At 38.0% G+C, this 14,692-nt stretch overlaps 1 protein-coding gene across 31 annotated transcripts in view; it reads left to right on the top strand.

Annotated features, from left to right (window-relative positions):
- LOC106087979 (microtubule-actin cross-linking factor 1) overlaps positions 1-14,692 on the top strand; it is a 332,047-nt gene that overhangs the window by 98,575 nt on the left and 218,780 nt on the right. For 14 of the 31 annotated variants that reach the window (XM_059368741.1, XM_059368773.1, XM_059368747.1 and 11 more), the window contains exon 1: positions 9,841-10,142. The exons of 2 other annotated variants lie outside the window; for them this stretch is intronic. The gene's annotated coding sequence lies outside the window, so the exon portion shown is untranslated. Of the gene's footprint in view, positions 1-9,840; positions 10,143-14,692 lie in introns of those variants that run through there. 15 more of the 31 variants (XM_059368779.1, XM_059368777.1, XM_059368753.1 and 12 more) reach the window with 3 other exon arrangements.

The following is a 14,692-nucleotide window of genomic DNA, read 5'->3' as shown; positions in this document are numbered from 1 at the left end:
AAATTGTAAGCCAATTGCTTTATTCTCTTAAAATTCATGTATTAGTAATTTTTCGTTGGATTGCCTCCATTGACTACCAATGTACTCTTAGAGGATATTTTGCTACAGACAAGCCAACTAACATATATTTTTCTTCCTCTTTACACTCCATTTACTAGTTGCGAAAAGGAAATAATTTTATTATTGCTACTTTTATTTCGGTAGTGAAAGGGTTAAAGAGCTATTTTATGTGTTGGCTCCTGTGGAGGCTTCCCAAGTAGACAGATGCCACTGTTAATACCTGGTATCTTTTGCTGAAAAAAACATTTTCCGCCATAAATGGGCATACGCCCACTTACTTTACTTTAATTGGCTATGACAGAACAATGGTTCCACTAGCCGAACGTAGAAAAGCTTTCCAAGTGCCTCGAATTTCTGCGCTCATTCTAAAATCTCGTACACCTAGTTTAGAGGCGTCTGCCACCACTTGATCTTTCCATCGGGTTTTTGTTCTGCCCGGTTTGCGTGTTCCACCGTGTTTGCCTTCAAAAGACTTCTTTGCTGGAGCTTCTTCATCCATTCTGACAACACGACCTAGCTGACGCAGCCGTTGTATTTTGATGCTTGTAACTATGCTATCGCCGTCATACAGCTCGTGGTTCATACGTCGCCTATATTCTCCATTATCCCAAAGTGGTCCATATATTTTCTTTCTCTCAAATACTCCAAGCACTGCTTCATTTGCTTTCACAATTACCCATGCTTCAGAGCCATATAACAGCACGGGTAGTATCAGTGTCTTGTATAGTGTAATCTTCGTCTGTCGAGAGGTGGCCTTGTTTCTAAACTGCTTACTTAGTCCAAAGCATCTGCTTGCCAGTATTATTCTTCGCTTTATCTCAAAAATGGTGTCATTCGTTTCGGTAACGGCGCCGAAGTAGATAAATTTACTGACTATCTCAAAGTTGTGGATCCCAACTTTCTCCATTATCTTTATCTGCTCGGTTGTGTAGGGCTTATTGGGTGTTGAAACTATCCATTTCGTCTTATCTCTATTTACTGCTAGACCCATTTTCACTGACTCTTTCGATTCTTTCAAAGGCTGCAGTTACTACTTCCGGTAACCGACCTATGATATCGATGTCCTCAGCATAGGCGAGTAGCATGTGTTCTCTTGTGATTAGTGTGCCATATCTATTCACATCTGCATCTCGTATAATCTTCTCCAGCAGGATATTAAAGAGATCACACGATTGGCTGTCTCCTTGTCTGAAACCTCGTTTGGCTTTAAATAGTTCGGAGAGATTCTTTCCTATTCTTACTGAGGAACGCGTATCAGCAAGTGTCATCCTGCAGAGTCTTATTAATTTTGCAGGGATTCCAAACTCAGACATGGCTTGAAATAACTTTGAACGTAAAGGAGTATCGAAGGCAGCTTTGTAGTCGACAAAGAGATGGTAGGTGCTGGTTTGTCCCTCTCGGGTCTTTTCCAGGATTTGGCGCAGTGTGAATATCTGGTCCAGGGTGGATTTACCAGGTCTAAATCCGCATTGATAGGACCCAATTATCTCATTGACTTTAGGTTTAAATCTTTCACACAGTACACTCGAGAGTATCTTGTATGCGATGGGGAGGAGTCTTGTCTCCTTTCTTGTGTATCGGAACATAGTATACTGAGGTTCCAATCATCGAGTATGCGTTCTTCTAGCCAGATTGCGCAGTTAAAGTGATGCATACGCCTTATTAGCGTGTCGCCTCCGGTCTTAAATAGTTTAGCGGATAACCCGTCGGCACCTGCTGCCTTGTTATTCGGGTCACTGCTACTTGGACCTCATTCTGACTAGTTGGTAAAAATTCTATACCATTATCAAGGATTAGTTCTGCGGTATCCTCTTCACCGCCAACGTTGGACACTAGCAGTTGGGTAAAATGTTCTTTCCATATCCTCAGAATGTTATCTGTATCAGTTACCAGATTTCCTTCTTTGTCTGTGCAGGTGGATGTGCCTGCACCAAAGCCATCGGTTTGATGTTTAATTCTTTGGTAGAATTTCCGGATTTCATTCTGACTCCTGTACATCTCAATCCGCCCACACTCACGTCTTTCCATTTCCTTTTCCTTTCTGCGGGATAGACGTTTCTCCTCTCTCCTTTTCTCCCGATACCACTGGTTACCCGTTGCTACTGGTTGCTCGCCATGTTCAAACGGGTGCGAACCTTTGCTGCAACAAGGTAATGATTCGAATCTATATTCGCTCCACGGATCAATCGCATATCTAACACGCTGGATGAATGCCTTCCATCTATCACAACGTAGGCCTATGCCTACACACCATTGTAAAGGGTGATTTTTTTGAGGTTAGGATTTTCATGCATTAGTATTTGACAGATCACGTGGGATTTCAGACATGGTGTCAAAGAGAAAGATGCTCAGTATGCTTTGACATTTCATCATGAATAGACTTACTAACGAGCAACGCTTGCAAATCATTGAATTTTATTACCAAAATCAGTGTTCGGTTCGAAATGTGTTCATTCACCGTAACGTTGCGTCCAACAGCATCTTTGAAAAAATACGGTCCAATGATTCCACCAGCGTACAAACCACACCAAACAGTGCATTTTTCGGGATGCATGGGCAGTTCTTGAACGGCTTCTGGTTGCTCTTCACTCCAAATGCGGCAATTTTGCTTATTTACGTAGCAATTCAACCAGAAATGAGCCTCATCGCTGAACAAAATTTGTCGATAAAAAAGCGGATTTTCTGCCAACTTTTCTAGGGCCCATTCACTGAAAATGATTTGCAAGCGTTGCTCGTTAGTAAGTCTATTCATGATGAAATGTCAAAGCATACTGAGCATCTTTCTCTTTGACACCATGTCTGAAATCCTACGTGATCTGTCAAATACTAATGCATGAAAATCCTAACCTCAAAAAAATCACCCTTTATTTCGTACCAAGTGAATGTGGAACAACATAAGTCCATATGCCAAGTTTAGTACAATTTCGATAAAAAACTACGCTTTGTGTGAGGTATTCATATTATGTTATGGACATAATATCGATGTTGCTTGTCATAACAGAACATCTCGTTCCAAATGGCATAGGGAAGAAGTAAAAAAAGTCACATCAGAAGAACAGTCACTAACCTGAGAGCTATATCTGCTTTTCGACCGATTTCAAATCGGTAGATCAGTTATAAAGGGATATTTATCTAGTTATAGACTCCATAATTCGGTTCATGTTCTGTTCAATACATAACAAAAGTCACCACGTAACACTTTGCGTAATTCGGATTGGGAATAGCTGAATTAATCGAAGATAGTTTTTAGATCGCAAAATATAAAAATTTTGTAAGTCGAACATCTTTGGAAATCAATGGAATAAGCACTTGTAAGAATTTTTGTTTGGTTCATGAAATACTAACCAAAAACTGTGGTAATGGAGCAAAAAATCACCCCTTCGCATTCCAAACAAAACTTCGTAGGTGGAGGATCCGCTGGATTCGTTTAAAAATAACAAATTTATTTCGATTTAGTTTTGTTTTCCTATGCTACTGTGTGAGCCACGCACATGTAATACGATCTCGCCAATAACTCGACGAGCCGGGGTTAGTGCAACTTCTTCCCACACTTCTAACTATGCCTTAGAAACCCAACACTGAAAGTTTCTCCCTCCTTGCATTGGGTTTTTTTTACTTTGGCAAGTGCAACATTCTGGGTAACTCCTTTCATCATCAAATATGGGTCAATTTGCACTTGCTTTGGCAACATTCACTCCGAGTATTCTAAGCTCGCAGCCATAATGACCGCATGCTCGGTGGTAATTATGGTCGTAAAAATCAACAAACACACCTTTTGTGGGGGAAGGAGGTTTTCAAACGTCATGTTTTGTCGATGTTTACAGTGGCTTGGTGTGGAATTCTGGCCGCCAGTTGTTGATGACTGTTTGCTGCAACTGTCAGCTCATCATGTTGTCGCCCGCACCTTGTAAACAACAGGGGAAGCACCATGACATACCCACTCATTGGAACTTGTTGTGCGATGGGAGTTCTCACACAGCACATTTGTCGGTTTTCACTTCGACGCCGAATCCATTGGAATCTCAAGCGCAAACAATAACTCAAGTCAAGAAGAAAGCACAGAACTGAAACCTCATCTGCTTCTTTCGTCCGCCTTTGTGCTATGTGTCATCTTTGTTGGAATGTCTTGACGAAAATCAATCCACAGGTTATTGCCATTTGTGTTTTTAGCATATCCAACCGAATGAGGGACGAACAGCCGGACGGAACAATCTCCATGGCTTCAGACCCCAACAAAAATGTCGTTAATAGCCGCAGCGGCGGCAACAAACAAGCCAACAACATCATATATATGGGCCATCATCTTGTAGAGCCACCATAGTAGTCCGTTGAGGAGAATGTGCGGGTATTGCGCCACTCTAATAACTTAATCTCCTTAATATCTTGGACTTGTTCGCCAGGTTGGCTGCCAGCATGTCTTGCTTCTTCACTTCTTTTCCATTTCATTGAATGGGGTTTCTTCGTTATTCCCACTCCTTGGCGCATCTTTCTCTGTTCGACGATGTTGGCCTACCGTAGTGCATTAAATGGCAAAGAAACAACAGCAACAACAACAACTGCCATAGAGAGTCATAGTTGTTATGGTTTGTTTACATGGCAAATACACTTTGTGGTCTTCTTTTTATTGTGGAAGGCCAAAAAACAACCAAAAAGGCCAAGAAACACTCAGTCACTCTGCACTTCAACGAGAGGATGGTGTAAAGATGAGTAACAAGAATGCATTTGAGTTGTGTCAAAGAAATCCCTCCAGGGTACGAGTGAAGTTTGTTTTGACGCTGATGCGCTCCTTTTTTCTCGCTCTCTCTCTCTCTCACACTCTCCCTTCCTATTTTACACTCACAATAGGCCAACGATCCACTGATCTAGGGAGCGTCACACCGTGTGTTAATGTTTTGATGTGGGGAAATGTTATCTATGTCAAATCACGTGAATAACGTGTAAAGAAGTTAATGACTTCATTCAATTTGTATTCAAATGCGAATGAAATGTTCTTTTCGAAAGTGTCGACCAATTAGCCTTCATTGCTCATTCATGTATTGTCAAGGGGAAATTTCGACCCCGAGGAAATTTGTATGTAATTAGCTTTTCCGAATTGCTTAAATAGTGTTTTGAATTTCTTGCTGGGCAAGCACAAATAAATAGTTTTTACTTTTAGGTTTTCTTTGGAATATTTCGAAAAGTCTGATGTTGCAACGTGTGGCACTTTTCGGATTTTCAATCGATGTGCATATGCGGAACTTCAAAAGCAAACAGAAGAAAATGTTTAATGTATATGTCTTTAATTCCACTTTTTTAATTTTTTTTTTCCTTTATAGAACTGTGAATAACAGCAAATCTTCTAACCGCCCAATATCTTCCGTCAAGGTTTAATCGTATCCTAATTTTGAGTGCTTTGCGATTTCGAATAATCTTCTGGTAACCCAAAATTTATAGGCAAGGTGTACGTGAATCCCAATTTTGAGAGCTTTCGCTCACTCCGTTAAGAAAGTACCATTTTGTACGTTTGAGTACCTAAATATACGAATAAAAAATATTTTATAGTTGCTCAGTATATTCTTTCAAGGTACCCATTACGCCGCAATTAACTTCGACTTCGATAATGTTTGTCAAATTGCTTAGATTTAGCAGTCCCCGTCGCTGAAGGAGAATATAAGCTATTTCGTACTATTTTGCACAATTTGGTACCAAAATGGTCGAGTTTTAAATGGAACATTTAGTCACATATTACATATTTCCTACTTGTACCTACATGCCAAATTTTAGATCTCTAGCTCCATCTGAACAGTAGGCACAAAATGGTAACAAAATATATAAACTTTTTTATAGATCATTTAGTCACCAATCATATATTTCATAGTTGTGCCTACATGCCAATTTCAGACCTCTAGCCCTATCTGTAAAGAAAGTACCAAATTTGTTACCAAAATGTGCGAATGGTGAATAGATCATTTGGCCACCCATCATATATTTCTTAGTTGTACCTACATGCCAATTTTAAACCTGTAGCCCTATCTGTAAAGAAAGAACCAAATGGTGTTAATTTTGCTACAAAATGTATGAATTTTTAATAGATCATTAAGTCACCAATCACATATTTCTTAGTTGTAACTTCATGCGAAATTTCAGACCTATAGGCCTATCTATAAAGGAAGTACCAAATTTTGTACCAAAATGTACGAAGGTGAATAGATCATTTGGCCAACCATCATATATTTCTTAGTTGTACCTACATGCTAATTTTCAGACCTCAAGCTCCATCTGAACAGAAAGTACCAAATGGTACCAAATTTACGAATTTTCAATAGAACATGCCAAATTTCAGATCTCTAGCTCCAACTATAATAAAAGTACCAATTTCAGTAAAAAAAAGTTTGAATTGTTAAAAAAATCATTTAGTGGCCCATCATATATTTCCTAGTTGTACCTACATGCCAAATTTCAGACCTATAGCTCCATCTGTAATGAAAGTACTAAATTTGGTATCCAATTGCGGTACGTTTCCTTCCGTTACCAATACTATTTTTCAAATTGTTCTTTTTACTCTCATCCTTTTGCACCAGATGCCTTTTAAATCAAATTTCAAAGTTCTACCTTTATTCATGCGCGCTGTACAAAGTTTACCCATTATGTACCTTTTTGGTAAATTTTTAGTTCCCAAATGTACAAATTTCCAAATACTCTTATAGTCACCCAATTAAGGTTGCCATAGTGAACCTAAGTTCCAAAATTTAAGGTTTAAATTAGTTCTAAACTTATTATACCTCTTTGCATGAGGAATAATAAGTGGCCAACCCCGCTTATACAGTCCACTAGCTCCACAGAGAATTCCTTCAGTGACGTCATAGTTCAAAATTCCACACACATCACTGACCCCAAGCATCTCACTCACCCAGGCTCCAAGTCTAACTACGAATCCCCCAATCTTGTGCAGACAGCAATCAGCGGTTTTACGCGTGGTGTTTACTAAAGTATGGCTGTTCACTAACGTGCATAATATTCATGGTACGCCGCTATTTTGGTGTAAGTACCTATGAAATGATAGCAGCTGGTTTAAAGTGCTACTTTTTATTTATTTATTTTTATTTATTTATTTCATTTCATGCAATGCGAAGCCATCAGGCCTATAAATAATCACACTATGCATAAGACGTACTTTTTCTAACATAAGTTAAAACACTACTCAATTAAAAATAAAACAACTCAAAAACTTAGAAAATGGAAAAAAAAATGTTAACCTATTTAACACTTTCTGAATCTAGATAAAACTAAATAACAAATAAAAAGCAAATTACTAAAAATTATAAGCAGTAACTGATTAAAAAAAATCCTACTCAAAAAAAATCCTACATTGTGGGCTTGGGACGGACGGTACAAAATGGAACATTTTTGAACTTTCTATAGGCAAAGTTTTTTCACTTATACGGAACTACATTTTATTTCAGTTTCTTGCTCTCCTTGGTAAGAGAGTTGTTATATCTTAGATAGCATTCCATTCTTGGACATCTTCTTCGAGCAGGTCTTCCTTCGATATTTATACGCGTTTTGATTTGTAGTAATTTATATATTGAGTTTTTCAAAATATGTTCCAAATATGCTGTTTCTTACTTTTGATATGAGTTCTATAGGTGCGGAACAAGATTTTTTAAAATTTTTAATTTATACATGCTTTATAAGCTTCCAAAATGTTTCCCAATAACAAGTCACAGTTATGTTTTCGACTGTCTGACCATAATATAGTCATGCAGGCGAAGCTTCGGGTGATCACGATATGCGTGAGGTGTAGCGGTTTTATCGCGAGGACGTCGAGTGTGAACATCTTTACCAACAGTAAATTGACAATAAGGGCAATAACAACCATAACGGTAAGGTCACAAAGAGTCTTGGAGTGTAAGAAGGAGATTAACCCCTTCTCTGAGAATGGCCGAATCCGCATCTTTTGGGTGCAGGGATATAGCACCCAAATTCGACACAGTACGAATTTAAGGCGTGGGCGACGCTGACAGGTGATACGACGAAGATCCTATGGTGAGATCCAAAACGGGAAAATAGGAGCGTCGCATGCAAAAACGCAACTATGCAGAGAAGTCCCACAAAAGCAACGCGGAAAAGTAAAAAAAATTTCAACTGTGTCGCTTGAAAGCGAGCGTCATTTTGTAAAGCAGTGGTATGAAAACAATTAGGACTTTGGAAGTAGCTCGAAATTCCTGACTTGGATTTTCTTTTTCGAGTATACTTTTTAGTGTTTAGAGCGCACAACAATCATTTTACTGGCTTAGATGTATGTCCATAGTGGCATGGGACGGATTAACATCCGCTCTTTTCAACCTTTAAATTCTTAATTCTCGCGCGTGCTTTTGGTTAAGTAAACATTTTGGTTGTTTACAATTTTTTTTCTCGTTAGAGAACAGGAGGTTGGGAAATTCACCACTTTTGTACTATTGCAGGAACTCCTTGCTCTTTCTAATTTCATTTATTTACTTTGATGCAAAATGATATGGCTTTTGGAACTTGTAAAGCTTAACTTTGAGCTCGTTTTTCAATATATGTATGTATGTTGTATCCATTCGCGGGATATTTTCAGATCTTTAGCCATTCGAGCATGCATTCGCCGAGCCATTCCAGATGATGTTGCACCACCACCAAGGGGATTGGCAACGCTACCAGTGTCATTGTAATGATTTATGGTGCGAAACACTAACATGCTATGCACTTTGAGTTATTTGAGTTCGCCAACAATAGTCGGTTGTGATTTTCTAACCAAATATCAAGTCGACACTGGGATTCTCCCGCTACTTTTTTGCATTTCAAATAAACTCGTGTATCAATTATCTTTAAGAATATTTTTGTAGGTACATTAGTTTTGATTTGCCTGCCTATCGTTTAGGTGCGAATTTAATATTTGTACTTTTGCAGCAGTTAGGTTAATCGGATAACTGTCACTTGCTGGCTGTTATACACATTAAAAATATGTGCAAGTTTCCCTTTGTTGCCACAAAATGAGTGTAAAAGATGTTTTGGCAGCTAAATCAAAATACTGTACTACTTATTAGGCTAAAAACACAATTGCTAATTAAATTCTTATTCTATAATTATCAAAAAATCAAAATAAAATATGTTTGGGCCTATTGTCATACTGAACTTTAAAGCCGTTTCTAATACAATAATGCTTTTCTGAATTCAAACAGAACAATATCCATTTTTGGATATTGCCGCTTCCAAGCCTACCCTAATGTTCACATAGTTCTCTCACCAATAAGAGAATGAGTGAGATAGTGTTTAGTACAATGACTACTCTCAATTTCTTGCTCTCTCCCTCTCACTATCTCTCTATAGTCACTTTCCTCCATACTTCTCTGGCCAAGTCATTGTTGGTTTAATTAATTTATTCCAGCAATCCTAAGATAAACAGCAGTGAATGATCTTTAGTTGTTGTATGTGGCATGACAATATCGTTTGCACTTACTCTCCCACACCTCGTAGTCGTTACAACTTCAGACCCAAGTCCCAAACAATGTATGAGTGTATGAGTCTGAGAGTAAGGCAAGTGGAATGAGCGAGAGACCACTCTCGAGCGACCTGCTGCCTACTCACCGACCATTGGATACGTAACAGCAACAATGCATTTAACCAACTAAAGAGCACACTCACCAGTTGGTGGGGCGAGGGTGCACACCTCAGTGTGAGTATGCGTTTATGTAGTGGTATTGTTAGTTGTAGGTTTCTCGCTGTTTATTATTAAGTTATGAGTACTTTTGTGGCAATTTCGTATCGATTTTGAGTTTAGTCCAATTTGAACTACGGTACCGAGCGGTGGTCTCTTCTTCTGATATTGAAATTTGTGTGAAAAACAACAGAGAAATACAACAAAAAATACTACAGAATAATAACTAAGCAAAAAAGAAGAAAAGAACAAAAATCAAATCATTTGAGAAAATTTTGTGTGCGTTTTGGTTTTTTTGTAAAAAGAAAAAAAAAAACTATTCGATGATAAAAGCAAATTTGTTTGTTATTATTGTTGTTGTTGCTGTTATGCTGGAGATACACAACAAATCTCATTGAATTGTTACGTGTTGTTATTGTTGGTGTGTTAAAGAAACATTTATTTTTTTTTATCAAAGTGTTGGTGTATCTATGTGTGTTTTTTAAACAACACATCGCAGATAAAGAGTGTGTGTGCGTGTGCTACGAAAAGAAGAAATCTCTGAAACTGTTTTTTCAATTAATTATTGTCGTTGGTTGTTTTTGTGTAATAGCAAACCAATCAATCAAATAAACACTAATCTCAAGAGGTTCTTTTTTTTGTAGGGGAAATTACACTACAATTAAAACAAAAATGCAAAAAGAAAAATCACACATAAAATTCGTTAAGAGCAAAGGCCGTTTGTCGTTCATTTGAAATTCCAAAAGCGCGTCCTGGTGTTGCAAAGAAAGGATAGAGCAAAGAAATATTTTAGAAGGCTGTTGTACTCCCAATGTATTGCATACCTACCTATATGGCAAGATTTCAATTTCAATGAAATGTTGGTGGCATACCAAAGTGGTAGCAGCAGCAGCAGCAAGAAAAAAAACATGGAAAAACAGAAAAATCAAATCATGTGAAAAGAAAGACACAAAGTTAACCGTGAAGAAAAGAAAAAAAAACAACACACACATATCGGTTTGAGCCAGGTTTATTGGGCTCTTGGTGTGTCCGTGCGCGAGTGTGTTAGATGTGTTAGTGTGATGTGTAAGCAACAAACCAACCGACCGCCGAGTGTGTGACTCGGCCGTCTAAGTTTAGCTTTGTGACGATGACTCCTCTGTGTGACAGTGTGACTAACTGACTGACTGACTGGCTAACTGGCTGGCTGGCTTGACTCTTTGCCTTTTTGTCTGGCTCTTAATTCCAATTCATTGAGTTAACAACCAGTTTTGTTTATTTGATTTTCGTTGCTGTTGTGCTTGTTGTTGCCGTTTTCATACAACACAACACCACACACAACTTTGGAGACTCGAGACTGGGTCGATTAAGAACAATGCAAACCATACAAAAACATCATTATCATCATCGTCAGCGTTGTCGGCGTCATCATCGCCATAGCCATCGCCATCGCCGCCAAGCACCTACCCACCTCATGCAAAAGAATCTCTGTATGGACTATGGCCAGTAGAAAGAAATTGAGCAAAACTAAGCAAATGAACACCGACATTCAAGGGATCAAAACCAAGCGAAATGTTTAAGCCAAGTCTACAATACATCCCATTGTGTTTAATCTTTGGATTATACTATGCTGACTCATAAGGAATGCTCTCAAGTTAGCCAAACAAAATTCTTGCTAAATTCCCACTCTCACGATTCCACCCATCTCTTGAGATCAGAAAACATGAAAATAACAAAGCCCTCGCCACACAAAACATGACAATTATCTTAAAACTCGCAAACGTAACAAAAAAATTTATCTAAAGAATTTTTTATAATTGCTTGCTGTTGTTGTGCTTCGCCTGTATTACCTTTGTTGTTGTTGTTGACCTGTGGAGTTATTCAAATGTTTGTTTTTATTTGCTTCTCAAAGATGTTTAGTTTTTTGGTGTTTCGTTGTGGTTTGCAATGTAGAACAAGGAAGTGAGGAACAGCGAGGCATCGAGGGAGCCAGGGAGAAAATAATTGTGCATAATGTGCATGGCAAATTCCATGCAACAGCAGACATTTGAACTTCCTTTGTTCAAGGGAGATTGGATGATTAAGTTAGGTTAGACACTTAGGCGTCGAATATGGATCGTTGCTCAGCTATAGTTGCGTTGCCAGGAGATAAAACCCCATGAAATAAAAATTAGTACAAAATTGGCAATTTTTCTCAGTTCCATTCAATATCAGTGCTTTGAACGTCCAGCTACTAAGTAAATTGTAGAAATTCAGATTCAAAACAGAAATGAAAATTTCAAAAACAAATATGCCTGATGGCAACGCTATAGAAGTTGAGTTGTCATCGACCCATTACAAAATTTTAGTCCCTTGTGATACCACAGTAGCGACAGACCAGGCCTCTGGTGGAATCGAACCCACGAAGCCCGCACTGGTAATCGGAGCACGCTACCAACTCGGCTACCGGGGCGACCAAAGGGAAAGGATAACTGACACAAAGTGTTACCAATTCAAACGACCCCAAGTTTTTTTTGTTTTAAAATATTTTTTATTGATTAAAATGACAAAAATGTGTGGAAGTAATCTAAATTTTAGAATCCATTCACTTTTGCTGGATATGGCCACTGTTTGCCTTGACTGTTACTCTGAGTTGGTCAATAATTTGCAAATTTTGCCCATGAACATTCCACTAAGGAACAGGGGCAAACTTCACACATATCAATGAGTGCAGTCCGATTAAATTTTTAGCTGAATTATTAGGGGCCTTCTTTTTATAGCCGAGTCCGAATGGCGTGCCGCAGTGCGACACCTCTGTGGAGAGAAGTTTTTCATGGCATAGTACCTTACAAATGTTGCCAGCATTAGGAGGGGAAAACCACCGCTAAAAATTCTTTCTAATGGTCTCCCCAGGATTCGAACCCTTGCGTTCAGCATCTTAGGCGGACATGCTAACCTCTAATATAATCTGCCGGTATTTTGACACATTCACCAAAATTGGTTTTCTTCAACACACCCATACTGACATATTTTTTGGTCCCTACCTTGCTCCCTAAAGTGGCCCAAATAGAAAAGTCCATCAGTTTAGCATTTGGCGAATTAGGCAGCCACTGTGCGCACGTTCGTGCAGGCGCAGCAACTCTTTTGCTTTTTCTCAAACTTACTTTGGTGTAAGACTGTGTTCGTTTTGGAACTTGTTGTAGGGCTTTAGCTTGAGCTCGTTTTTCAATATTTGGTGTATTCTTTCATGGGATATTTTTAGATCTTTAGCCATGTGATTGCCACTATTGCATGGATTTCGTTGAGTTCGATTCATTTCAGTTGTTGTTGCATTTTGTTCACTTTGAGGTGTTTACAATCACCAACAGTAGCTGGTTGTGATTTTCCAGCTTAATTTTACACTTGAACTACATCAGCTACACTGTGTATTTAATGTAGAGGAAACCATAGAACATCCGATCTGTGCCTGTCCTGCACTGACAAAAGATAGAAGATCCACTTTAGGTTTTTATTTCTTTACGAGAGGACTTTACTTCCATAGATCTGACATTACAGATTTCAATAAAATATTGCACGAAATTTGAAGTGGATTGTTTTATTACACATCTGAATTTGCTGACCTCTATCACATTAGGTTTAAGTTTACACATTGACTATTATATTGTTGACTTTTTGAAGTGCTTTAGAAAATTCTTCACCATTTTCTTTTAGAACTATTGCCCGATTTGGCAATAGCACTTATTCAGAGGACCATTCTTTGGTCTTAGGCAACTAACACATTGATTTCAATCTCAAACGACCCGTCGACATTAAGATGAAACAAATAAAAACGTGCTAAATTTTTGGCCGGGAACACTTGGTGGTGAATTCTGCTAAAGAGTTCCACAAAATGAACTTAGTTGAAAGGCATAATTTTATTCCAAAATGCCAAAGTGCCAAATTTCAGGCTATAGACGAATTTGGATCATCCTTGGCACGTTGTTGAAAATGGTAACAGAACACTCATGAAACATTTTAAATTTCCAAAAATTTCCAAATGTGCTCATTTCATTGCCATACGGTATTGATAATAAAGCTACACCGTATGGATCAAAAACAATACCGGATAGTATGGATGAAACATAAAGTGATTAGTACCGTTTCGTACCAGCCTTATTACCGATCTGGTATTGGTTATAATACAAATCTTTTATTGGTTGTAGCACCAGACCGCTATTGGTTTTAGTACCAATCCGTTATTGATTATTCCACCTACTAATAAACTAAAAAACCCATTTAAAATAATTTTAATCTAATTTTATTTCGATGATTTATGTTAATAATTGGAAAAAGTAATGTTACACCATGACCAACCTCAATTCTTTGTATGCAGTATTCAGCTATTGATTCCATATCCATTGATTCCCAAAAATGGTTTTGATATAAATACACTGAATACAATGAACACAGCATTGTTTTCCATACAAGAGACCATCTTGTTTTAAATGTAGAATGTCCTTCGGATTAATACTATACCCATTTTCACCACTTCCGAGTATTTGAACAGGTTTTTACGCACTCAAATTGTACTTAAACTTTTTATAGATTTGTTTAACAAATATTTTATAATGGCGTCAATATTTTAAGTACAAATGATGACAAGAATACAAATGTGACGCCGTCAATTCTTAATACCCCCTTTTGTTTGGTATTAAATTGATACCAAATGGTATTAAAAATCTTTGCCAATGACTAGAACAAAATAATACCAGGCGGCAAAGTACAGTCATTTTTCTATCAGTGTAGAGCTTTTCCAAATCTAAACCTATGTGGCCTATTTGCATATTTCCAACGACCTACATCAATAAGAAGTACGGCTAGGTTTACGCGTTTGACCGGGTGGACATGGTTAGAATGTCAAGACAATCAAGAATATACAGTTATGTATACTAGGGACAGCGGATAGGCAGATAGATTCTAAATCGCATAAAATGAGGGCGAAATCGAAGATTAAAATTCATTTTTTAATCGAAT

This window comes from Stomoxys calcitrans, chromosome 5 (genome assembly GCF_963082655.1).
Source record: "Stomoxys calcitrans chromosome 5, idStoCalc2.1, whole genome shotgun sequence".
Taxonomy (NCBI): Eukaryota; Metazoa; Arthropoda; class Insecta; order Diptera; family Muscidae; genus Stomoxys; species Stomoxys calcitrans.
This window is presented reverse-complemented; position numbering and strand designations above follow the sequence as displayed.